The 26,730-nt window shown below is 43.4% G+C and overlaps 2 long non-coding RNA genes across 4 annotated transcripts; one reads left to right on the top strand and one right to left on the bottom strand.

Annotated features, from left to right (window-relative positions):
• Positions 1–9,013: 9,013 nt before the first annotated feature.
• Positions 9,014–18,860, bottom strand: LOC116712605 (uncharacterized). Of its 3 annotated transcripts, none has more exons than XR_004337587.1 (4): positions 18,601–18,860; positions 17,570–17,825; positions 13,258–14,963; positions 9,014–10,211 (listed from the first exon to the last, which is right to left on the bottom strand). It is a non-coding gene; the product is annotated as an uncharacterized LOC116712605 (long non-coding RNA). The 3 variants fall into 3 exon arrangements; XR_004337586.1 differs by having other exon boundaries at positions 9,014–13,496; positions 14,558–14,963; XR_004337585.1 differs by having other exon boundaries at positions 9,014–14,963.
• LOC116712606 (uncharacterized) lies at positions 14,582–17,216 on the top strand. Its single transcript, XR_004337588.1, has 2 exons — positions 14,582–14,685; positions 14,802–17,216. It is a non-coding gene; the product is annotated as an uncharacterized LOC116712606 (long non-coding RNA).
• Positions 18,861–26,730: the final 7,870 nt, after the last annotated feature.

Below are 26,730 nucleotides of genomic sequence, written 5' to 3'. Positions count from 1 at the left end.
TTAAATAATCTTTATCTGCTTTCTTTCTATTTTCACCTTTTATTTTTTATTTGTTTATCCTGAGAAACATTTTTGAAATGATCCGTTTTCCTAATTTTCTCTTCTGTCCTGGAAAATAAATATTAATTTCTTAGAAAGTCATTAAAATAAACGCGTTTGTTTGGCTGCAGAATCGTTTTAATGACGGTTTTCATTTCCACCATGAATAAAAATGTTGAGATTATTGTTTTCTTTTTAATTGTCATTATTAAAGTTTTGCTCTTTCATCAAACCTTCAGCTGCTCCGCTTGGAAATTATTCACAAAATGAAAATAAAATCCATCTCGTTTATTGTGACGTTTAGAGAAAAACCTTCCTCGGCCTCATCCTGCCCCTCCCCCTGCTCTTCCTCCTCCTCCTCTTCCTCAGTGCCCATCCTTCATCATCATCATCATCATCAGCAGGGAGAGTTTTTTAAGGAATCATCTCAGACTTCATGCTATCAGGTGATTCAGACTCTGATGATGTTCTGATCGATCCAAACATATCAACTCATTTCATAAGGAGCCAAAATCTGCTGCCAGCATTTTATTAACTTGTGACTCATCCATCCATCCATCCATCCATCCATCAGTGGGTTATTTATTATTACATGAATGTTGAAGCAGGGCGTCAGTAGAAGCATCACTTCCTGCTCAGACTTTCTGAAACATTTTCATTCTTTGAACCCAAAACGTTTCGTTGAAAGTTTTTGTTTCTGTTTTCCCAGATGGATTTTCCATCCCAGGGAATCTCATCAACAGATCCAGGTTCTGATCTCCACTTGGATCGCGAGGTTTTTTCCAGAAGGTCAGTCGATCCACAGAGTTCATCAGTTTTACCTCTAAGGTCAGAAGAAGCTCGTTTCTGCAGATCGTTTCCAGGATCCATCGTTAGTCTGGTTCTGAACCGAAGCTGGAACTCCTGCAGTCAGACTGACCCGAAAAAACGAACCTCCGGGTTCAGTTGAGTTTGATTATAAGTGGAACCAAACCAGAAAAAAAGCTTCTGAGTTCAGAAGGAGAAAGCAGCTGGTCGCTGCTCCTCAACAAGCACAGGGCGACAGTGGAGAGGAACAAGATCCAACACCAGTTCTGCTTCTAACAGGAAGTCAACGAACCGAAGCTAAACGCTACTTTTATTTGATCGTTTCTTATCCTTTTTATGATAAAAAAAGATGCAGATGTTTGTTCTTCATATCTGACACATTTCCAGGATCAACCCTGGAAGCATCAGAGCTTCGATCTGTGATCAGCTGGGATCCAAAGGGCTCAGATTAGGGGATCAACCAGGAGAAGAGATCTGCTCAGAAGCTTTTCTTTCCCATCCACACCGCACCGCTCCATGGGGGGTTCTGCTCAAACACTTCAGCTAATCCGGATCCGGAGCTTTTAAAAGCTTATGTAACAGAGACGTCCGTCCTGCGGCGCCTCGGGCCGATCGGAGCTCCGGTTTCAGCCTCCGTCACCAGGGAGATGGACTCAAACCCAAATAAATCCCTTCAGATTCCTTCAAAATAAAAGAACGGGCCTGGGTTTAAACCCGTCTTGATGTTTTGACCAACCTGATCTCAGAGGATCAGATTTCCTCTGAAAACTTTCATCAAACTTCTGGGATAAAAACAAAGAAGAAGATCATCTGCATAGAAGGTGAATTTAATCCAGGATGCGTCTCTACAGTCTTTTGAAGTTTAACATATTTTTATTTACTTGAGTGATAAAGGAGTGGATATAAGTGGAGGATCACGGCATCAAAGCATTACTGACATAAAATACCCAATTCTGTACTTTTTCCAAACATACCAATAAAAATGTAACTTAAAATTTGGCATCAAACAAATCAGTGAAATCTTTGATTTAAAGCATCAAACTTTTATATGCAGTGATTTTAAATATCTGGATTCTGTGTGGAATAATTCAGCCCAGGTTTGACTAATCTAAGTGTTGCTGATGTAGGAAGGAGGGACTTAAGCATTATGGTTTCTGATTTCTAAAACATATTGATATTAAATGCAACCTGATCATATTTATTTGTAAACTGGTCTTTGTTCTAAACTCCTCCTTCTGTTCGCTGATTGGATCGGTTGAAATTCCACCAGAGAAATTGAGCTCAATGGGAGAAATCCCAGATGGAGAACTGAAGGAGATGAGAACTGAGCAGGATTGTGTAGGAAGGCGAAGCTGTAAAATGTTTTATGACATGCAGCTAAATCAGCGACTCCTTCACAACAGAACAAAGAAAAATCTGATAAAACCTGAGCATGAAGAATTAGAGCTGGAGGCTCCTCTGGTTGTAAACGGGGCGTGGCCTCGTCCATGTGGAGATGTGTGTGTTATTGATATGAGGAGCGACGCAGACAGAAGAAGGCGTGCAGCGGCACGCCGAGGAATCCTCCGACCCATTTCCATCAGATGCTAAACCAAACATCTGAGACAAAAACCCACAGAACCCAACCAGATCCACCTCACACTGATGAAACACACGCTTCAGGTGTGTGAGGACGGCAGCCATCTTATCAGGCTGCAGATCAGCTGCTGAAGTGTGTGTTGGTGTGTGTGTTTGCAGAGTAGAAAGTGCTGTAATGTAAACACAGGATGAGCTGCTGTCAGCCTGAGGCGGCGCTGCTCTGACAGTCTGAAGGCCTCGCTTTGATCTGCGTCTGAGAGGACGTGCAGGAACGAACCGGAGTGTGTGCTGATCTCAGGTGTGTGTGTGGGTGTGTGTGGGTGTGTGTGTGGGTGTGTTGGTGTGTGTGTGTGTGTGTGTGTGTGTTAGACTGTGAATTTGTGTAATTAGACAAAGTGAATTCCTCTTGGGGTCAGAGCTGTGTCCTCAGGTTTGATGCCAAGAGAGTCTGACAGCTGCTACACTGCTGCAGCTTCACCTCATGCTACCTGACACACACACACACACACCCACACACACACGCACACACCCACACACCCACACACACACACACGCCGTTCTACACTTGTTCTGAAGATTTTCTTTGGACGTTGTCTCCTTTCAATCGTTCAGCTCTGATTCTTGCAGCATTAATTGACGTCTTGAACTGAAACGATGAACTCGTCGTCGTGGTGACAGATTGAGTGTCTGCGTTAAACAGCAGAAAGTTCTCCTGGCTCAGTGTTAACCTTTGACCCTAATGGATGGAATGACTGACAGAGTTGATGATTCTCCCATCAGCTGTAGGTTCAGTTGATTTTTCTCAGTGTATTTGTGTTTACCTGTTTTTCCAGATTGAGGAATCATAAAGTCGTTGCTGTCATTAGCTTCATGCTAGCTCTTTATTCTCTTCAGAAAGTTCTCCTGGCTCTTCTGAACTGGACTGAACCTTCACAGGCTGCCGTCTGTCAGCAGAACCGTCACTAAAGATGTTTCCTTTTGGACTTCCTGTTGCCAGTCAGGAGCGCGGCCGTCTCTGTGCAGCGGATATTTCACACCTTCCTTCCTGGAAACCGACACGGCAACAAGCAGCAGGAGGGAAAGTTTCACCCGTCGCTGGAGGCGAAGGAAGACGGATGAGGGCGGAGGAGGAGACAGGCGATGACGAGGTGGAGACACAAACATTAGATTTTATTCATAATAATAATACATCTTATTTATAGGAGCCTTTCTTGGCATTCAAAGTCACCTTACATAAATTAACATAAAAACAGACACAATATTAACAGACATGATAAAAGTTACACCATAACAAACACAAAGTCCTATAGAGTTTGTCTAGTTTCTGCTGCTGAGATCTTCGATCACTTGAAAATAAAACGAACTTACAAGTAACTTTTCAGCAAGAAACAGAAGTTTAAGTCAATTCTTCCTTAATACTGATGAAAAATTACCATTTGAATTGTCAGATTATTTCAGTTTTCCTATAAGTGAAATAATCTGCCAATGGATCAATGTTAAGGAAGTTTGACTTAAAACAAGCTGCTGTTTCTTGCTGAAAAGTTACTTCTAAGTTAGTTTTGTCTTTTTTTTAAGTGAACTGAAATATTTGGTAACACTTAATTTGACGGGTTGTGAATAAGATCGTCATAAACGTGACATAACACCTGGACTCATGAACATGAGGAAGTCTTCCTGAATATTTATAACCGCTTTATAAATCATGACACTTTTAATACAAAGTTGACATTATTCAAAATGTCTTTGTTATGACAACTTGACATTAACCAAGAAATCATGATCTGACATAAATTTGTTACAAAAGTATTACTGATTAAACTTTAGCTTTAAGCTTTTAGCACAAAGAAGACGACAGGAAGTAGTTGGAGGATGATGGTGCAGCATGTTAACTTATCATTTGAACAAATTTATTTTCATGTGAATTTAGTTGTGTTTCTTTTTTAAAGTTATAAAAAGTTGTAACTATGTTGTTATAAAAATGCTATATATATCAAATATGACTTAGTAGAAATTTTATTTCTTGAAATTGGAGCTTCTATCTTTTTAAAACCTCCTGCTCTTTCTAAAACGCCGTCTTCAGGAAGTCGTCCTCTATTAACCCTTTAACGTCAGAAGAAGCTCAGCAGTTAGCTGTTTGCTAATTGCTACTAGCTAGTCTGAAGGAGCTGAGTGGGAGGGCTGCTCTGTCAGGTGGATTCCCAGAACCTTGGAAACAGCTCAGAGGAGGAGCTGCGCCTTGGAGGCGGGGCTAGGTCCACCCAGGCGTTTTGCAGCTGAATGGTTGCCATGGAGATTAAAGGATTTCCCAAATATGCATGAAAGAATGAAAGCAACACAAACACTGTTTTTGATGAGGGAACAAAATTAGAACATGATGTAAACCTTAGAAAAATACATTTTACTTGATCCTTTAACAGAAACACTGATTGTGAAATAGATTTGTTTCGACATTAGCAGGATGTTGATGCAGTTTGTGGTGGAATCGCAGCGACACAGATCTGTGTGGGTGTGAAGGCTGGCGGAGGCGTTCAGGGTTTGACCCCCAGGGCTTCACCGGGGGGTGAGGGGAAACTCCAAGACTACCGGTGGTCCACTTCCTTATCTTTCAGGCGGAGCGCTCCGCCGAGCCGGCAGGGCAGGGTATCGGGTTCGGGCCGAGGCGAGGGGGTCGCGACCCCGGCTGGGAAAGGCGCTACTGTTCTGCTCCACTCAAGCCTTTAAAAGTGAAGCCTGTTCTCTGGGAGGCAGCCGGTCCGACGCTGCACTCACACCAACCGGGTCAGAACCAGAACCAGAACAACCTAAAAAGTCCTTGTAGTCCAATAACCATAAACGCTGCAGGTCAGATGTGTGACAGAACCACTTCCTGTGTGGTTTGTCCTCTTTGTCTTCCTTTGTGACGACGTCCAGCCGCCACCAAGCGCCGGCGGTGTCACCAGAACCCAGCTGTGGCCCGAGGGCTGACATACCTGGCAGAGGGAAATGACCGCTCTATTACCTGAGAGCGCGTCTTTGTTCGCTCTGATGACGGACTCAACAAAGGAGGGAGGAAGTGTCTTTTATGTGAGGGAAGAGTCCGTCCAGCCCTGCAGTCAGACCACCTGTCCCGGTGGCCCAGGAGCGTCCTGAGGCTACGGCGGTTCTGGTCGGCCAGAGGATCCGTACGGCCGGAGGTCAGGAGCCGAGGTGACGTCTTAACTCAACCACACGGCGAGAGTTTACCTCTGCAGTCAGGTTTGGGTGGGAACGCCATGGCAGCAAAGGTACCGACCCAAAGAGACCAAAGCTACAGGACGAGTAGATTTCACCAATAAACCCAAAACATTTTAGGACTGATCTCAAAAACTTTCTAGAAAAAAAAAAAAACATTGACTTTTCATGTTTAAAAATTCTCAAATTTTAAAATTTTCAACTGAGCCTGAAAGCATTTTGTTTTTTTGTTGAACCGTTTCTGATTTCATTTCTTGATGTTTTGGGTTTTATATTCCTGACAGAATCCCCTGGATTTTAGTTTCAACTGTTTCTGGAAGACAGACAGGCCCCCAGCATCACTGATCCTCCACCGTACTTACCAGGCTGGTGTTTTTTTTACATATTCATCATTATTTTCTGAAAAGATTTATGACTGTTGCTGGTTTTCTCTGCTCCAGTTAAAGTCCCAGTAGCATATAGAAAACTCCACGTGTGTCAGACTTTTACTCTCTGGATGAAACCAGCAACGTCCCGGAGCAACGTGAGCTCGGCCCGGTTCTGATCCAGTTTCTGGTCTGAAACCCTTTGACTGGTTTCACAGAACTTCATCCCACCAGGTTCCATCGATCTTTAACAAATCAGTTTTTAATTTCCAGATTTAAACTCGGTGAGAATGAAGACATGAGAGAAACAACTCAAGATGTAAGTTTGTGCAGAAATGTTGCTTCTATCAGAACATAAACAGAACCTTAGCGTTAGCATTAGCGTTAGCTTCTGTAGGTGAGTTTTCCATTGTGTCTGCTGAATCCTCCCGTTTCCTCCTCTGCTGCTCAGATTATCTTACTGTAAATAACTCGGCTTGTTGGACCTTAATGGGGTTAATGAAGTGAGCGGCTCTGCAGTGGGTCCTCCTCCCTCATCCATTCATCCATTCATCCATTCATCATGCAGTAGGAAACCAGCTGAGAGTCATCCACCCCCAGCCTGGACACACATACCAACATCACACACTCATCCAGACCAAAATGATCTGGTCTAAACATCTAAACTGAAAATATTACAGTTAATTTTATGGCTGCAGCTAATGATTGTTTCAGTAACTGGTTATAAAAAGCAGCAGATAAAAATAAATTTCACATTCTGCAGATTTTTCATGTAACTAATAGCAAAATACATTAAAAATGCAAAAAACAAAAACAAAATAAACATTTTATTGCCTGAAAGTCAATATCAGCATTTCTTTAGTGAACACAAAATATTAAAACATTAATTTTATTTTTATTTTTTATTCCAGTTTGTTAAAAGGACAAGCTGGTAATATCGGTGAATCTTTTAAGCCACTCAAATGAAGATCTGCAGATGTTTTCTCTAATCTGTCCGTCCAGTTTGTAGATTTTGCAGGTTTCAGATTAGAATCATGATCAGTGCACAGGTGTCTAAAAATATTCATAAATGAGCAGAAATGAACTGAAACTCTGGAGTTTTCCACCCAGCACCATAAAAATCAGATTCCTTTTCTCCACTTTGATTTGTGGAGTCGTCATAATGACTCATCACTTTTTACATCCTCCTCCTCCTGCAGGAATGAGCCGTGATAAAGTAACAGAAGACAGATTTGATTTACTGCAAGACTGTTATAATAATCAGCCAGTGGAACTAATGCTTTTTAAATCAATATTAAAGATTATTTAACTTAAAACAAGCTCCTATCTTGGTCATAAGTTACTTGTAAGTCAGCTTTGACTTATTTCAAGAGCAATAAAATATTTACACTAAAAACTAAAATACTTGGTAAGATTTTGTGTTTTTACAGTGCAGCTTCACCAACCAGAAGCTGATCTGAAGCTGTGATTTTGGTCTAGTGCAGAAACACCTGAAAGGTGTGTTTGAATGTAACAGAACACCTCTGCTCAGCCGGCTTCACCTTTACCTGCTGCCCCTGACACACACACACACACACACCCACACACCCACACACACACACACACCTGGCTGAGCCCCTGCAGGCGGTCCAACACCTCTGCAGTCGTCGATGCGTCATCCTGCATACCTGCAGCTTGCTTTTGCAGAAACATCCTCCTGCAGGCAGGAATCGCAGTCCAATGATTCATGTTTTTTTTCCTCTATTTACATTTTTCATGATGTGTAAATCAGTTTATAGATTCACCTCTACAGTTAAAAGGAACTGAAAAAAAATTAAGAACCATTTACTTAAAAAAAGCTGGGAACATTTTTACACAAGGAAGATTTTTGTAATTTCCACTTGACGAAGTTTAAGTCAATTTTATTCAGTAGAAAGATTTGATTTTAACAAACAGGTCAATTTTACTTCCACATATGCACAAAATGTTTTGCTAATAAATTTGACTTCAGCCTCATTAACCCAGTGGGCTGAGAGAAGCGTCTTTGTTATTTATCGGTGCTGTTTGTGTGTCAGATTTACTGCTGTACCAGAAACACGCAAATACAAAAGTTCCAGCTGGTGAAATAAAATGCAACTAATTGAATTAAAATGTTTAACAAGCTAAAATTAAAATCCTGGCTCTAAAAAAAGTAACAAATATTTTCCTAAATAATCCAAATTCCAGGTGTTTGATACAAACCAACAGGATCAGCTGATGGGTCGGAACCCGACGGATCGATAACAGAGAAGCCATTAAACGCTGCAGAGCGTGAATCCTGCTTTCTGCCCGATGCTCCTCCAGCAGAGGAGATTTAATCCTCAAACAGCCTCCATGCGGAGCCGCCTGATGCATTATCAATACATTAACTGGATAGTTGGATTAACTGTATGAGGCGGCGTCAGCTGGGACCCACACAAACCGATGAGCTGCAGGGAAACGGCGAGGACAAAGAGAGGAGAGACGGCCTGCTGGGAGAGGGAGGGCCGGCATCACTGAGAAAGGAGGAAGTTTGGCCAGCAGAACAAAACCGATTTAATGAGAAAGGAAGAGCCTGAAAGACTCCTGATGTACTGAAGAAGCTGAGAGGTCCAGAGATCTGGTGGTTCGTCCATCATCATCATCATCATCATCACAACGCCAGAGCAGAATCACATCAGCAAGGACCTCAGAGTGGAGAGTCCAGCTTCAGTCCTCAAGTTTTCAGATTCAAGAAACTTTAATCAAATGAATCTATCATTCATTCACTGGGTCACCAAGTTCTGCTGAGTCCCAACGAGTCATTCATCCGAGTCAGGCGTAAAAAACATGGAGGACTGGTGAGAAAAGCAACAACCTGGGAAAGGTCATAAGGTCATTTTTAACTACCTGAAGTCCATCATTCTGCACAGAGGAAACATTTCAACTGATGCTAATATTCCAGCAGATTGAGCCCAACGTCAGAGAAATGATCAGAAATAGATCCATAGCAGGTTCTGCAGGCCTCAGGTAGCAGGTTAAAGGTTAAAGGTCATTTCTTTATTTAAACATCCTGAAGTCCACATCAACTTTATTATGGGAACAAAAAGACATAAAGGTATTTCTTAAGACGCAAAGTTAAATTAAACACAAAATTCAAATCAACTGCTTTTACAAAAAACTTTTTCAATCAGGTCAGAATTTAAAATTTACTGAAAGATGAACAACAACAACAGGAAGGTTAGAAGAAACTAAACCTTCTCCATAAAACCAACAAATCCAACCAACACATAATCCTGTCACCACAAGAAATGAATCACTTAATCCCCTGATCATTTAAAATGAGCTCAATAATTTATATTCTGATTATATTATCTGAAGGGAAATTTGGCATAAAGAGACGTTATAATCATTTAAATTATGGTTTTGCTTGAAAGTTATTTTTTATATCCGTTTTATTTATTGCTTTTGGTTTTTGTGTTTTATTTTGCATATTTAAAATGTCTTGCAGTTACAGCTGGGAGATCTGATGAAAATCCTATTTGTTTGCTACACGATACACAATATATACAGATATCATTTAAAATGGCACTGGAGTACAAACGGAAAAATCTGAATAAATTCTGATATTTTATTGTAACCATTAGTTGCACACAACTGTTTTTCACTAATGAAATTACTATCACTGTGTTTATCTGTGATCAACAAGCAGCAAAATAAATCACCAAGCTCGAATCAACGAGGAAACATAAAACAGATAAAAAGGTTATTTAATGTTTTCATCATAAAAATGATAAAATCAAAAAACCTGATGAGTCCAGATTACAAAAATAAAAGTTTAAATAGTGACTATAAAATCAACAGACCCAAACCAGTCAGAGAAAAAGATGGCCTAATCAAAGTCCTGATAGAACTGCTGTGGTGGGAATGAGCAGAAACTTTAACGAACTGAAGAAATGTTGGAAAAAGACCAAAACTCCTCCGTAGCTCTGGGTTTACGGGAAACGTCTCGGCCTGAAGACGCAGTCGGACCCGGTTTAATGGAGGTAACGGTGCAGAACAGCAGCTTCATAATTGAGTCCCTCTGGGGCTCCTGTAGTTGGGCTGGAGCCGCTCCGGGACCAGAATGTGTCGGGATAAAAGCCTCCATTACGGTCCGCCGTTCTGGAGCGTCGGCGGCTCCGCCTCGCCTCGGGCTCGGCTCTAACCAGATTACCAGGCGGCTTGATGAATCGTCTGTCAGAGGAAGTTAAAAGACGCATTAGGTGTTGGGACTCTCAGACACTTAACCTGATTAGGACCAACGGGTCTGTGTGGCAGAACGCGGCAGGAAACGGGCCAAAGATCGACACTTTCAGGTCCAAACTTTGTTTGGCGAAAACAAAGGAGAGAAACATCTGAAGGATCCGGACAAAGAAAGCAGCAGATCGTCGGTTCAGGTCCCAGACAACAACATCGCTGATCTGCCGTTTCTGTTTGTTCACAGCCTCATGTGGGCTCTGCTGTCTGAGGAGACAAAGGTCAGAGGTCAAGCCAGAAAGAAAACTCCTCCTGACCTCCTGCTCAAAGGATTCTGCTGCCGTCAGATGAAACTTGTCTTCCTTCCACAGCGATCAGCATCAGGAGTCCAGGTCTTAGTCCATCCCTCCCACCAGGATCCAACCCATCTGCCGGGTTTAACCGCTCATCAGACCTCATCGGATCTGATGAGGTCCGATGAGGTCGTCATCAGATCCGATGAGGTCGTCATCAGATCCGATGAGGTCGTCATCAGATCCGATGGCTCCTGGAGTCGAGCTTTAGGTTTAGGTCCGTCCACACCAGCATTAGTCATTAGATAATCTGAATAAGAACCGAAACCAAGCAAAGCCTTAAGGGATCAGATGATTCTTCACCTCAACAATGCAAAGCAATGGACTCATTATTGGAGTCTAGATTGATTTATTCTCCATCTAAAAACTATTCTATGCATGTTCACAGTTTCCATCTCCAGAAAATTAGCTTCCTATTGCAGAGTTACAACGTCTTAAAGCTGCAACAAGTTATTTAACACCAAGTGATGCAACAAGCAGCTCCTTGTTTCTTAAAGACACATCCTGTGGTCGTGGAAAAGATGTCAGTCTGCTTAAGAAGGGTCAGATTATTGCCATCGAGACTAAAGTATGGTTGAGAACTGACCAACATGTTATTAAAAACAGGAAGCATAAAGAGGAACTGTCGTCTTTGGGGAAGAAATGAATGACTGTGATATCAAATAGAAGAAAAACAACAGTAGAAGTGCTGGTTGTGTTTAATAGTGAAAGTAGGAGCATTTCCAATATGAGAGGAACTGAAGGGTTTGGGACTGAACAGCTGTAGCCATGAGAAAACCACTGATCAGTGAGGCTGACAGGACAAAAAGGCTTTTTATTCAGCAAGGCAGGATAAAGATGGGAGTCTGGAGGAATGGAAGGAGGTCATGTGATCCGATGAGTCCAGATTTACCCTCTTCCAGAGAGACGGGCGTTCAGGGTAAGAAGAGAGGCAGATGAAGTGATGCACCCATCATTCCCATTGTCTACTGTATCAGTCTGTGGGGACAGGTCAAAGTTCAACAAGTTCCTGAGGTCAGCTGAATGATGAGATGATTCCTGCAATGGATTGTTTCTTTGCCGATGACACAGAGATATTCCAGGATGACAACGCAATGATTCATCTGAGTCAGATTGTGAAACTGGGTCAGGAGGCCTCAGAGTCCGGACCTGAACCCCACAAAGAACCTTTGGGGTGTTCTGGAGACGCCGCTCAGAGGTCGGACACTTCATCAAAGAAAATCTTATCAAAGCAATGCCACAGCAAATGCTATGATCAAAGTTAAATGAGTTCCAATGAAATATTAAGATTGTGAACTTTTTCTTTTGGTGGCAACATTTTCTTGCACAGGCAGCATCTAGCTCCCTTCTTGGCTGAGGTCCAGATGGTCGGATCTCTGAAACTTCCTGCAAAAGCCATAAGAGGATAAATCCTCAAGTCAGACTCAAGAGTTTGATCTCATGTCTTTATAGATACTTAAAACACCAAAGATGAAGCAGCAAAAACAGAAACTGGCTGGTTCCCAGGGAGAAAACCTGCACCAGTGCTCCTTCAGCTTGAGATCCTCCTGGGGGGGTCGGCGGTTCTGATGGGGTCATGGACCTCACTCAACAGACAGCAGAGCGGGTCAGCACTCAGTTCAGGTGAGAGGAAGAAAAACAAGCAGCGCTGCGGTTTGTGCAGCGTCGTCGCAGCGGCTCTGCTGACACATGCGGCCTCTGAAAGGCCCAAAGATGCTGTGGAGGGGTCAACGGCGCGCCGCCTCAATGCATTCCTTCCTTCCCCCTGAGCTTCTGTCTTTCTCTCGTTTCTTTTCTTCTGCTGCGGCGGGGTGAGGAGGGCGCTGCTGGAGCTTGAGAAAATAAAAACTTCTCAAAGACAGAGAGAGAGGAGGGAGGGAAGAAGGTAAAATGTTTCACCGTGGGCCGGCCTGTCACTCAGCGTGATTAATGGGCCGCTCGGGGAGAACCGGCGCGATCCGAATGAGAAATATGACTTCTAGCTGCTAATTTGATTAGCATCGAGCCGCTATGGAGACGTTCTTCTGCAGCCACATTCATTTAATGTTGAGAAAGTTTGAATCAGAAGGAAGCTTCGGTCTGAGTTTTGATTGACGTCCCGTCAGCGCCAAAAGGTCCAGACAGGAGCGGGTCCCCCACAGCCGGCCCTTCAACACCAGCTGGGCTCCTGCAGCTGTCAATCACTGGGACAAAGCCCAGCAGGGGGCCGGTCCACCCAGCCTCGCTCTGCAACACCGCAGCCTGACAAAGCATCACTTCCTGCTGTATTAAACCACAGGTTTCATGTGAAAGCTGGACCAGCTGGCTGAACAAACGCTGCAGGAGAAACTACAACCACCAGGGGGCACTGGAGAGAGACTATTAATCAGAAACATGCTGCAGATTCATTTGGTCTCAGTTTGAAAGCAAAACTCTGGTTAACTCTTAGAGTTCGTTCCCACCAGACCTGTTTAGTTCATTTTAATCAAACTCCAGTCTGTTTGCAAACCTCGATCTGGGTTTGGTTGAAGTGAACTCTGGTGCTGTTTGAATGAACATATGAACACCAAGCAGACCGCTCCCAAGGCAGGAAATGGACTACGGTGCAAGGCATTCTGGGTTAATACAATAAAAACAAACATGTGAGTCTGGTACTAGCAGGACAAATGACTTGTGATTTTTAGCCAAAGACGAAAGAGAAATCCGCCAACCTCTAAAATCTGACGCCTCCATTTTAGTTTCCATTTGGTGAAGAAGGAAGTTGCGCTCAGTGTCTCCAGTGGCTTCGGTGCAGCGCCCTCACAGGCCAGGAGGGGAACAGGTTGGTTTGACTCAGAGCAGCAAGAAAGAACCACAGCAGCTGGAGCTGGAGCAGATGATGCAACTTTGATCCCAATTTGAACCAAGTCTACCGGACCATCAGGTGGGAAAACACCTTAAGTTTAGGATCCTGGAAAAGAGACACATTGTGCAGAACCTGATAGCAAAGACGTACAGTGAATGACACAAAGAGGAAATGAACCAATCTGGACAGAACCTGGTAAAAAAGAAACAAACAAAACTGAGAGTTTTGTTCCTCTGGTAAGGCACAGGCCCACCGTGGACAGGAGCATTCACTATATCGGAACTGATTTGGTAAATGTCCATCTCCTCTTTAGCACATGAACTCTCTCTAAAAAACCAAACCGAGGAAGTTATTTTAAATTTTGTCGTTTCCCTCAACCTTTTCTGATGCAATACTTCCAAAAACCATTGCTGGAACAATGGCTGCTACCTGTGGCGAGCTCCAAACTGCTCCACTTTAGAGACCCCAGAAATTCTGGTTTCAATGTCGTTTATCAGGATTTTCTGTGACAGACAAAAATCTAGGAGGATCTTGTGTGACCTCTTGTGAAAACAGCTAAGAACCATTCATCAACTCCCTTCATATTCTGATCCAAATACGTTGAAGGCCTCATTTTTCTCACAATAGCGTCTGGAGGAATCTCCACCCACAGACGGTGAAACAGACAAACATGTTTTTAAGGAGCGCTCCTTTAGAGACGACAACATCAGACTTAATTCAGCGGCAAATTAGAGGGAAAATTCAGAACAAAGGTGAGAACATGCTGTCTTCCTTTTCTCTCTGCAGCGGTTTGACCCGACTGGAGGATGTGCTCTGACACCGTGAAGAGAAAAGTGATTAAAGCGTGAATGTAACTGATCAAAGCTTCCCAGAAATAACAAGAAAATAAGTCTGGCACATAAAAGCAGGAGGAGAGGCATCAGCAGAGGTAACCTGCAGACATGCTGGAATAAAGAGGCAAACCCACGCCTGACTACGCTCCACTGCTGCTCAACACAAACACACACTCAGCCGCTGTCCTGACAGACACGAACAAGTGGGGCGGCGACGCCTTGCACGCCTGGCTCAACGTGGCGAACGCCCACAGAGGAGCGCACCTTTGAAGAGCCCAGACGAGGTGAGCCAGGGATCACGGAGAACCATGCAGCTTAGGAAGCCAAACTCACTCAGGACAAGTGGTGATTAGCAGCGTTTGTGTCTCCAGGCTCCACCCGGCCGTCTCCAAGGAGATTTGTGTCCACAAGTCGAGGTCTGCGTGACTTTTTGGGTGTTTGTGGAGCCTGGAAGGTTTGAGGTGATGTTTGTCTGTTCCCTGGTGGAGATAAAGGTTTTTTCTTTTGCTCTGCTGGAAGCGGATCTGAGCGCTGAACCGTGGAGCAGCAGAGTAATTGTCTCTTTCCTCCGTAACAGGATTAGGAGCCCAGCGGTGTGGCGGGTTCAGGCCTCCAGTCAGCCGTGCTGCTGGACGCCGCCGGGGCCCGCCAGCCGGTTAACCGGTCAGCCGGGGTCAGCCAAGGTCAGCGGCTCCTGCTGCTCAGCTTCTAGACCTGGAGGGTCCAGGAAGGAGAGAACCTGGAAAACAAACAGAGTCAAGGAGAGCAAAATTACTCAAAAACACCAAAAACTCAGAGTTTGGTTCCATCGTCCTGCCTGAAGACCCAACTGGAGCTTTTCCAGCACCCAGCTGCTGATTTAAGGTGGAGGACGTCTGCACCAGTTCTTCACCTCGACTCAACCAAAGCTAACTCTGCCATAAACAGTTTATCCATCAGAATGATGCTACAAGCTAACGCCTTCACCTCAAGTTCATTCTCGTTCATGATGGTGAAGTCGTTCATTAGGAAACGCAGGCAGCATCCTGCCAGTCAACCAGGCAGATTAGATTCACCCTCCCTCCCTGGAATGACGTTTGCTTTGATTTTAAAAAGTTTACATCCCAATAACTAACACATGATGAAAAAATTAAACGCTAGCTACTCGCTAGGTTTTGCAAGCATGTAAAGAAGCAAAATGTCTGTCACCTCAATGAGCTTCACCTCAATGAGCTTCACCTCACTGAGCTTCACCTCAAGCTCACTGAGGCGAAGGCGTGAGTTAGTTAACCCTCAAGACTTTAACGCGTTCATTTCAGGTAATTAATTATGCATTAAACTTTTTAACACAACTAAACACTTTTTTTTTACATACAAAGGTTTTAACCGGAACCTTTGTATTCACGTATTTCCGGTACGCCGGTAATTCTGACGCACAAGCTGTCATGTTCTGTGTTTTTCTGTGTATTTATTTCGAGTTTCTGTGTCTCTGAGTTTCCCTGTTGTCCCGTCTCCCTCGATTAGTTCCCAGGTGTGTCTCATTCTCTGATTACCTCGTGTGTGTCTCTGTGTCTCTGTGTCTCTGTCGGGTCCTTGTCTACGCAGTCGTTTGTTTGCCTCAAGTCTGTCTAGCTGTGATTACCTAGTCCTTCGTTGCTCCAGTGCTACCGACGTTGAGCCCTGGCTTTCTGCTCAGTCGTGCTGCCTGGCAGTGAACTACTAGGTTTTGTCTGGACTGTGGATCAGTATTTATCATTAAAACAACCATCAATCATCTCAACCTGGGTCTACAGCGTTTGTCTCGCCACCTTCACCGTTTCATGACTCAAGCAACATCCGCTAACAACAGCGATGCATCCAAGACGCTCCTGTTGGGTTTTACCAAACATTTCAGCATAAACCCAAAACCAACAGAAACAGTTCAATTCAATGATTTAACTTTACTGAGTTTTTCCAACCGTCAATTCAAAAGGAATCAGAAGAATTATAATTTCCAGAGACTCAATAAACAAAACGTGAATTTTTTCACTGTTTTCTTTAGATTTATAACATTTCAACATTTCCACATGAATCGACTCCAAAACAGATCAATTTAAAGCAAAGAGCTGGAAGAGGAGGAACCGTCATCCACAGGTTTCAGCTACACAATCCTAATTATGCAGTTTGGGGTTAATCCTGTAAACACTCTCACTAATCTAATCTGCTTCAGCTTAATGAGACAGAATGTAAATGTTGACCCGGTCATCGTTCGTTCTGTGGGGGGAAACCGGGTTTTAATGCTTCCAGCTTTTTTATTTTCTCATTAGCATCAGGATTAGATGTGTTTGTTATCAGTGGCAGAGCCGTTAGTGAGCTGATGGCAGTAATGGAGGCCTGCTGTCTGAACTGGGCTGCAGATAAAACCAACTGGTTTAGGTTGAGCCTGTGGTGAAGCAGAACCACACCAACTGGACCCGTGTAGACGGATCGGTTCCTCCAGAAGAACAGAAAGAACCAGGAGAATAACCCAATGAAAAGACGTTCAGAGCTCAAACTCTAACGGATTTTACTAAAATTTTATGTGAAAAACCAAAACAAAGTTGTGCTTATTGGTGCAATGGAAGCAACTTTTCTGCTAAATTACCAAATAAATAGACATGTGAGCTAAACAGCAAAGATATTTATAGTTTTTAATCTGTTATTCAACCATCAGATTGGAGCAACGTGTTGTTCTCCATTAAGCTGCCCAGAGCTTCTTTAGAAATGTAGACAGCGGACGCTGACATTAGCATTAGCCGCTACATGTTAGCATTGAGAGGCTACTTTAGGTTTGAATAGTTTCACTGATACGCTAACTGCTGTTAGCACAACTTGAACACAACAGTCAGCGTCCAATCAGATTGTTTTTTAAAGCAGAACTCAACCGTCAGTGGGCTGAGAGAAGCAGCTTCGTCGTCCATCGCTGTTGTTAGCGGATGTTGGTTGTGCATCAGATTTACTGCTGTACCAGAAACACCTGAACACAAAGGTTCCGCTCTGAACTTTTGTATATAAAAAATCTGGCATTAATTGCATGAAACGTTGTAACACATTAAATCTTATGTTGTTATGATAAATGTTTCTATTTCCAAATACAAACATGAAAGGTTTGGTGTGTGTTTGTTCTCTGTTGGGTCATGATGCTGCCACTTCCACATGTACTGATTTAAATGAAATCCCGATGCTTTGCAGATTTCTTATGACTCCAGAGTTCCTGCAGGCCTCCTGGTGGGTCATGTGATGGTTCTGGTTCCAGGTTCTGGTTCCAGGTTCTGGTTCCAGACAGACCACATGTAATCAGAAGTTAGCAGAAAAAGCCGGAGGATCCCTGCAGAGTTTGGTATTTACCTGATGACAGCAGTAAGTGAGCTGTGAGGTTGATCTGTTTCTCTTCAGCGTTCTTCTGAATCAAGCATCATGTTGTCGTCTCAGCATCTCCAGGTTTTCTGTAGCATTTGTGTCCAAACAGGCTCCATCAGGGTGGAGCTGATCTGAAGGATTTCCTTGTCACGGCTGAAGAATGTGAGCGATTTCTGCGCCGTGGTTGAAACAAATGCTGCAGATCTGTTGCTACCTGCTAGCAACTGCAGACGAATAACTTGACCTGTTTAGTAAACAGAAATGTTTCTGAATGTCAAACATGAACCACAAACATGAGCTGAGTCAATCTTTCAGTTACCTGAAACTCAAACAAACACACAGAAATACACGTCTGTGTCTCTTCATGCCGTTTTAACTTAGAGATTTTATCTCTAAGTTTTGCAAACTTTGTAAATGATTCCCTCCCTTTGTGTTAGAGCTTGTTGAGCAAGGATTCAATTCTGACACATAAACATCAGGATGTTTTAAGATTCATCAACGGATCAGGATGGAGCAGAAACCATCCCAGTCTGACCAGTGCTATGGCCCGTTATGCTGGTTCTGCTTGTCTGTCATTTTATCCTTTTCCTTCCATTTTTATTGACGAAATCATAAAAACAATACATTTATGATTTATCCCAGCAGATCTTTCAGTTTCTTATTCTACGTGAATGTATCTGATCTTTACACAAATCTTCATATCATACAAAGTTAATCTGAATAAATAAAAAGCATCTTTTAAATGAAAATGTTCTTAATTACTGGACAAAAGTAACATCTGATGGATAAAAAACAAAGCTTTCTAAGAGTGGCCTAGTCAAAGTCTGTATATAAATCCAGTTAAGTTGATCTGGTATGACTTTAAACAACTGTTGCTGCTGAAAAAGAAGTGACTCCTGATGGCAACTGCTCTGTTGTTCTACTGGTTTCACTGGTTATTTATTTAGTTTTAATTTTTCATCCATCACATCTCAAACATGCGTCACCAAACCTCTCCGTGTTGCTCTGAGTCTGCTCACCTGTACAGGTAGTTAGTGATGTATAATCTCTGGTCACACAGAGCAGAGACGTTTTAACGGTGAATGTCGGCGCTGAATGAACCAACAGGTTGGGTTCTGTGAGGTCGTGACCTCGTCACCGGAGCGCTCCGTCTGTCGTCGCAGAGGAAAGTGGTGCTGGAATAATCCAGTATTGATATTTATATTTTTGCACGCCCTGAGCCGTCTCCCTGTTCGCAGCCTGTCTGTGTTGGTTTTCTGAGCCACAGAAATCTGAAAAGCTTTTCTCACTGTCAAAACAGACACCAGCACCTGGGATCGTTTCCCGATGAGCCTCAGTTCCAGCTTGTTGCCGTCACGCCCTGCAGAGCCGTGTGGCTCTGCTCAGCTCCACCAGCATTCCCAGTTTCACAGCAGCTGTGGTGGAGTGAGTTTACTGGGAAGAGATCACGTCACATAGTGGCTCAAAAAATGTAGAAGTCGGACCTGAAATATGAAAAGTGAACATATTTGTTTGCTTAACTACATATTATGTTTTTCTTAAATCCTGGAGTCTTTAAAAAATAATACGAAGGTTTAAAAAATTAATTTTACAAGAATAAAGTCATATTATGGCTTCATTGTCGCATTACTTTATTTTTCTAATTCTGACTTTAATTTCAGAAAATTCGGACTTGTATTATTAGTATGATTTTATTAAGCAGAGTTTGTTTCAGACTTGAATTCAGTGATTAAATATGATATAAAAGCTCAGCAACACAAATTATTGTTTGTTTACACAGATAAATGAGCTAACATCAGTTTCACTGCTCACAGAATTGGCGATAGGTCACAGAAATTCAGTTTTTGAGAAAAACTTCATGATAAGTGAGGGAGTTAAACCCCAGGCCCCCCACGGTGCGCCGCCCCTCCAGCTCCTGACATCTTTATTTATCTGTGGGATTAAAGCCGAATTCTCCAGGAAACACCTCCGTCCCTCCGTCCAGGCTTAAAGGTTCAAGGCGACTCTCTCTGCTCACCCCGGGGTGCGTTCTAGCCGTCAGCACTCGGGCGAGATGCAATTAGTGTCGGGGTCAGAGGTCACGGCAGGATTTAAGCCTGAGACCTGCTGGTCAGTCAACAGACCTGGGATCAAATCCCCGAGGACTCCGGGGACAGAAGTCCGCCGCTGACAGATCAGCGCCGACACAAACATGCGTCCGCAGATCTGATGTGGCGACAAGAAGCAGCTTTCAGAGCAAACTGAGGGAAGCAGAAACGGCATGGAGGATTCTGGACTCCTCTCAGAGAAACCAAACTGCTGCTTCTTCCTGCTTTATGCTTGAACTCATCTTCCAATCAGAGATCAAACTTTACTGTAAAGCTAAAAAACTGTGGAAAACGTCTTTCTGCACAGATTTTAGGTTTGAGGAAGAGGAGGGAACGACCCAACGGCCTGCAGTCCGGATCGAAGGTTCGGTCCTGATGGACACCAGGAGGAACGTCCCACATGTTCCCACATGTTCCCACATGTTCCCACGTTTCCAACCAGCTGTCACCGTCCACAGAAACACTTCAACAGTTCAAACACCAAATATACCTTCATATGATTTAACACGTCCAGTGGAAACCGTCTCAGCCACAGAAGCTAGCATCTACAGCCTTCTTTGCTCCGTTAAATATTTAAGTTTTTCAAACTGCATTTTCTTTGGAATATTTCTGGAAAATATCTGGAAGTAGACATATTTGGATTTATTTCACTTTTATTTGAGATCCAAGAGTTTCTATAAAGCAAACAAAAAATTACAAACACAGCAAGAAAACAAGAGATTTAACTCAATTAAATAAGATAATAAAATATGAGTTAAAAACAGTTTATTTTATTTTTTTTTCCTTTATTTAACCAGGTAAACCCTGTTGAGATCTGGATCTCATTTTCAAGAGAAAAAGATTTTTTTTTTAACTTAAAAATTTGAATTGTTAAAGTGAATCAAAGGTTCAGATCCTGTTTCAACTTTCTGAGCTTTTTGTTTCCAATAAACCCTGGAAATGTTATTTACAGCTTTATTTTGGTTTCTAGAGAAAATCGTTGCAGTTTTCCGAGAATGTGATGAACACTGTTTGGTTTTGCTGTACAGTGAAACAGTTGACAGCACTGCTGCCTTTCAGCAACAAGGTTGTGGGTTCAAATCCCATCCTGTAGGTCTTTTTGAATGGAGATTATTTGCTCTCCTTGGTATTCAAGCTCCCACAGTCCAGAAACAGTCTGTTAGTTTAGTTTTTCTCTTTGAATTGTCCTCAGTGTGTGAGATTGTTCTGTCTCCTGGCTTCTCTCTGCCTTTAGAAGAAATGATCATCGTTAATCTCTGGTGTCGTTTTTTTTCCAGATTCTGTAAACTGTGTGCTGAATCTGCCTCGGGCTCGAGGGATGATAAAGGGATTGTTTAATATGTTTAATATCTGCAGCCGCCATCAGTCATTAGTGGAGTTATTGAGCAACAAACAGATTTATTTCTTGTATCTGTGGCGTTCGCTGCAGACGGCTTCTCTCCCCTGAAGCTCATTCCTTCAACGTGGAACATTCCTGACCTGTCAGGACTTCATGCAACATCATTCAGTCCAATCAGATCAGATCAATACCAGATTAGATCAATGCTTCCATCCTGACTGATTTATTAACTCATTCTGTTCACACTGAGCAAATCTGTCCTCTCTTTTCATTATGCAATGTAGAAAATTACATTTTATTAGTGCAGAAACCCCTAAAGTTTCCTCTCCACATGCAGCTTCATCCTGGTGTTCCTGCAGCCACCAGGCGGGTGGAAGTCAGCGGGGCGCAGCGCCGGTGTCCATGGCTCTGCAGACTGAAAGACTCGGCATGCCGCTAAGTCCTTTTTAATACAAAACATTAATGCTAAGCTGACAAAAGCTGACAAAAGCTGACAAAAGCTGTCACCAGGAGACTGGGAGGCGGCTGACCCGGAACCACAACGGAATGAGGAAACGCTCCGACCTGAGAGCCGCTTTAAGGGCCACACATCAGCCAGGTGGGGCTCACCTGAGAGCTGCTATAAAGATGCACTATGAAAAATAATTTTTTTACATGTTTGTTGTCACCATGTTGTGAGTTTATGAGGCAGAAAATCTGTGAAAAAAATCAAGTTTCCCTGCCTTCTCCCAGTGCTAACTAGAAAGAACCAATCAGAGCCAGGAGGAGGGTCTTATCGCTGTCAATCACTCTCTGAGTGGCAGGATAAGACCTGTCACCGTCATTGCTACACTGCAGCTAGCAGAGCCTGCCATGAATGCTAAGGCAAGCGACCATGGCCATGATTGACGGTGGATAAATGGTTTTCCTGTAACACTAAGTTGTTTCTCTTACCCTTAGCACATTTAGCAGTGAGTACATGAGGTTTATTGACAGTGCTAAGTCCCTCCTCCTGGCTCTGATTGGTTGTTTTTGGTCAGGAGCGATGCATGTCATCAAATGGCAGTAGTAGCTCAGGGAGATCGATCTTTTCTCAAACTGTCGAGACATTGTGAGAGTTTTAACAAATGTGTAAAAAAACATGTTTTGTTTTTTTTAATAAGTTATAAAAGATTATTTTACAGAACCCTGAGCCAACATCCAAACTGCTCTAGGTTTTCCCACAGCTTCAACCTGATTTGAAGCAACCGAATTTGGAGTATTTCTGGTGCAGGAAGTTGAATGTGAACTGAATCCGTTCAGAAAAGCGGAGCAGTCCAACATCCAGCTCGAATGACGGTTCTGAAGAAACAAATGTTTCTGCTGGTACCACAACGAAAACCCTGTTAGATCTGAACGGTTCTGGTCTTTGGGTCCAAACCAAAGTTAAACCTGTGATGATGGCAGCAGCCAACCTGCTTCATCAAGACGGATCAGAGTGAAACCAGGAGCTGGTCTCGACCCGGCGGCTGATCTCAGGTCAGAAGCTCTGAGCTTCATTAATGAACTCATGAAGTGTGTGAGAGGTCAAAGCTCACGCAGCGCCGCCTGACAACACACACACAGATCCAGGCCCCTCCGTCCTGCCAGAGTCCATCAGTTAGCATCTCAGACCTCCTTACTGGTCCTCTGTTCCGCACCAGTAAGCCTTGCTGGTAGCCACCAACTGGCTGTGTGTGTGTGTGTGTGTGTGTGTGTGTGTGTGTGGGCGTGTGTGTGTGTGTGTGTGTGTGTGTGTGTGTGTGTGTGGGTGTGTGTTCAATGAAGTTTCACCTTTATGTGGTTTACCTGACAGCATATAGACCTTTAATCTTTCCCTCCAGCCCAGTTCAGTCCGCTTTAATCCAAATCCAGTCCGTTTGCCTAACAGTCCGGTTCAGTTCATGAAGTGTAAAACTCTGATGAAGCAAGTAAGAAAACTCTAGTTCAGCTTGGTTGAAGTGAACTCTGGTTCTGTTAGAATCCATATGTGAATACCAAGTGGACCGGAGACTGCTTCAAAAGCAGGAAGTGGACTACAACACAGGGCATTCTGGGTAAATACAATGAAAACAAAAGCTGGAGCTTAGCGCTAGCAGGAGAAATGACTCGTGTTTTTGTTTTTTTACCAAAGACGAAAGAGAAATCCTACAGTGTTTAAGGTTTCCATTTCAGTTTCCATTTGGTGAAGAAGGAAGCTGCGCTCGGTGTCTTCAGAGGTTTTTGTGTCGTTTCCTTCAGTGGTTCTTGGTACAGCGCCCCCACAGGCCAGGAGGGGAACAAGTTGCTCAAAGGGTTTGGTTGTTGGACCACAGCAGGTAAATTCTCCAGAAGCTGTTTGGACATCAGAGCTGAAACCACTCACTGCTTTTCAAAATCTAAATGAGTTTTTTTTCTCAGTTTTCTGTGCATTTCTTCACTGTTTGCTTTTGTCCAGCAGCTTCAGTTCCTGCTCCAGTTTGTTGCATAAAGAGGATGAATCTCACAATAATCTCTGACCTTTGATCCAGAACGGTCCTGATGGTGGAACGACTTGCTTTGATTGTAAGCAGAAACGATTTGTTGTTTTTTGTAGGATGTAGGTTTGTTCATAAAGAACCAGACTGTGGTTCTGTAGGAAAGGAAAATCATTCAAATCAAACAATCATTTTAAATTGCAACTATTTGGTCAAAGATTTCTGAAATCCTGAAAGAACAAGTGAATTGTTTTTTCTTCTTTGGTTGCAGCAGCACCGGTTCTCTCAGTTTGTCTCTCTCCTGTTGTGTCTCCGCTCCGTCTGCAGGACTCTCGTCTGTCCCCCTGTCCCGTCTGTCCCTCTGTCTCAGAGCGATGACAGCGCTGAGGAGTTTGGTGCTGCTGCAGCTTCGTGATGAGCTGCAGCTTGTTTCCACAACACATCAGTGATCATCAGCAGCATTTCACTTCCTTCTTTGACATCCAGCAGCTCAACGAGTTCGAGTCTCTCAGGCTCCAATCAGGGACGTGATGAGTTAACGAGAACTACAACAAACAGACAACAGCTGCTGGAAGCCTCTGGGTCTGAAGTCGGATCTGAACCGTCTGGAAGGAAATCTGCTCTTCGTCCTCAGCTTCACATGGAGAAACTTTCTCCTGCTGATATTTCTGCAGGTTTTTATTAGATTTATTCAGCCGTGTTTTTTACAGGATTTACTCCGTATCTGTTTCTTTAGCATCATCATCAAAACTACTATTCTGCTCTCTGCCTCTCTCACACAGATGTTTCGTTTCCTGGTTGGGGTCGTTAGCTGCGTTTCCACTAATGAAGAAAAAACACAATTTCACAATTGCTGTGTTTCCATTGCACATGAAAAGCTATTTAAATCACATGTGAATCAGTTTGTTCATTCATTCATTTTCTGTCATCTTCATCATCGTCTGGTTGTTCATCACAACTCGTGTGATGCGGGAAAAAAAATTTCTTTTGCAGATTTTTAAACTAAACCAATTTCAGTTCCACTAAAAAAACACGTCATTTATTGAAGAACGACTTTTACAAAACTGCCGTGTTTCCATTAATCACATTTATTTTCATCATTTCAATTTGTGCCGTTTTATGGTGAACGTAGTTTCAGCTGTTGGTGCCATTAACTTTGGTGTAGATTCTTTTGTGTTGTTACTCATAGAAGGTTCTCCTGACCCAGACCTTACACTGAGTCATTGATGGAGTTTCCATAGAAGGTACCACTTCAACGTATCATTTTGGACCGGAAACGTTTCAAACAAACTCAGATAAAATGATCCCAGCTGGACTTTGAAGGTGGTCAGTGAATCCTGAATCCGTCTACAGAGATTAAATCAGGATTTGGATCCACTTGGATGGTTTTGATAGCAGTTCTCTGGTTCTTTAGCCCCTAAAAGAGATCAAATCAGCATCAAGATGGAGGCATGCTTCTCTTGCCCTCTGAGTCTGTTATTTGGATGTAAAAAGTTTTTCTGCTCAGATTCTGAACCACTTCAGTTGTTTTTTCCAACGTTTATCCATCTGAAATAAAAGCTCAAATTGTTTTTATTTGAGAAACTTCATGAGTCTCTCTGTTCTCCTCATCAATCTGCAACATGTTGTTCTCAGCAGCGGCTCCATCCACCGACCCGTCCATCCATTCATTGTTCGGAGACGCACATCGTGGACTAATCCGTCACCCGGTGCTGCCCCGTTCCCTCGTCCACCCGTCCCGTTTGTGCACAAGAAGAATACACTCCTCCTCCCTCTGTTTTTCTTTCCCACTCTGTTTCTTCTGCTGTGGGGTGAGCGGCGGGTCAGCCCTATTAGCCTTTTTTCACTGCCAAACAAGACCGGCTTTTATTTCATCCACAGAGGAAGAACCTCACAAGCCCGGCGCGCAGCGCCACTCGTACACCAGCAGGTTCTGTGACTCGCTTTGATCCTCTGTCATTCATCAGGTTTTTCCATGTAGGTTGTAGGAACCAGGGCCACCAAAGAAGAAGAAGCCATTAGACTGATCAACAATCCAGGATCTTAGTGAAGATCTGAGAAGATCAACTGAACAATTTACAGTTTAAAATGTTTTTGTCCCTTTTCTAATTAGCTGTATTCCAAGATCATCTGTTCTAGTATCACAGGTCAGTCCAAGTTCTGAAGACGTTTCACCACTTATCCAGTGTCTGAAAGAAAACCCGAATGGTTCCCCTCAGATGAGAAGAAATTGACTTATCCTGGTAAAACCGACTCCTTGTTTCATCCAGTGGACCCTCTGGTTCTGGACCCAATGGTTCTGGACCGTGTGGTTCTGAACCCTCTGGTTCTGGACCGTGTGGTTCTGGACCCTCTGGTTCTGGACCCTCTGGTTCTGAACGCTCTGGTTCTGGACCCAATGGTTCTGGACCCTCTGGTTCTGGACCCTCGGCTGTTGGGAAGGCATGAATTCTGTGGAAGTCTGAAATGACTGATTCTGATTTTTCCCAATCACTAAAGTTTGTAAAGCTCCACCTCCAGGCTCACTGTGAACTATCACTTTGATAAAAGAGCAAAAAATGTCTTCAGCTTTCCTCCTTTAATTGCTCAGTATTTGGAAGGATGACCAACACTGACTGAAGGGCTTTGTTTGCTTCCTGCGCTGCTATTGGTAAACTAGAACCTGAACCTCAATGTCATCAATCAGAACTTCTCCTCCTGTCTGCTGATTCACTCTGTTCAGATTCAACTGGAGAGGAAAGCTCAGTTGGACAAACTTGGACCGGAGCAGCGAAGGGAACTGAGAGTCAAGCAGAGTTGCATAGGAAGACAATTTCCAGGTTAATCAAGAAACCAGTTCAGCATCAACATATACTTCTGATGATTCCCTCAAATTTCCGTTCAGCGTCCTGCTTACCTGTGCAGCTTCTCCTGCTGTGAACGAACTCACCTGCTGGTTACCTGCAGGGTATTTCAGATTCGGTTCTTCTCTAAACCTGATTGTAATCAAACGTCTCAGCTCTTTGTCTCAGAGAGACCTCCACAGTTGTTTTTGGACTTGGGTCAAGTTTCTGCCAGTCCAATTTGAGATCTCTGACTTTTACATGGAAACGTCCTTCAGCCCTTCAGGACCCGGGACGGTTCGGCCGCCGTTAGCCGTGTTGTACTCCGGTCCTGGTTGTGTTCACACTGAGCAGAATCAAAAGCAGGCAGGGACCGTCGTATGAAAAACACATTCCTGCCGATGCCGGCTGAGGCCATCTTCTCAGAACCTGGTTGGGTCCTCGCTGT

The sequence above is a fragment of the Xiphophorus hellerii genome, chromosome 22, assembly GCF_003331165.1.
Source record: "Xiphophorus hellerii strain 12219 chromosome 22, Xiphophorus_hellerii-4.1, whole genome shotgun sequence".
NCBI classification, from domain to species: domain Eukaryota; kingdom Metazoa; phylum Chordata; class Actinopteri; order Cyprinodontiformes; family Poeciliidae; genus Xiphophorus; species Xiphophorus hellerii.
Note: the sequence above shows the minus strand (reverse complement) of the source record. Positions and strands in the feature narration are given on the sequence as shown.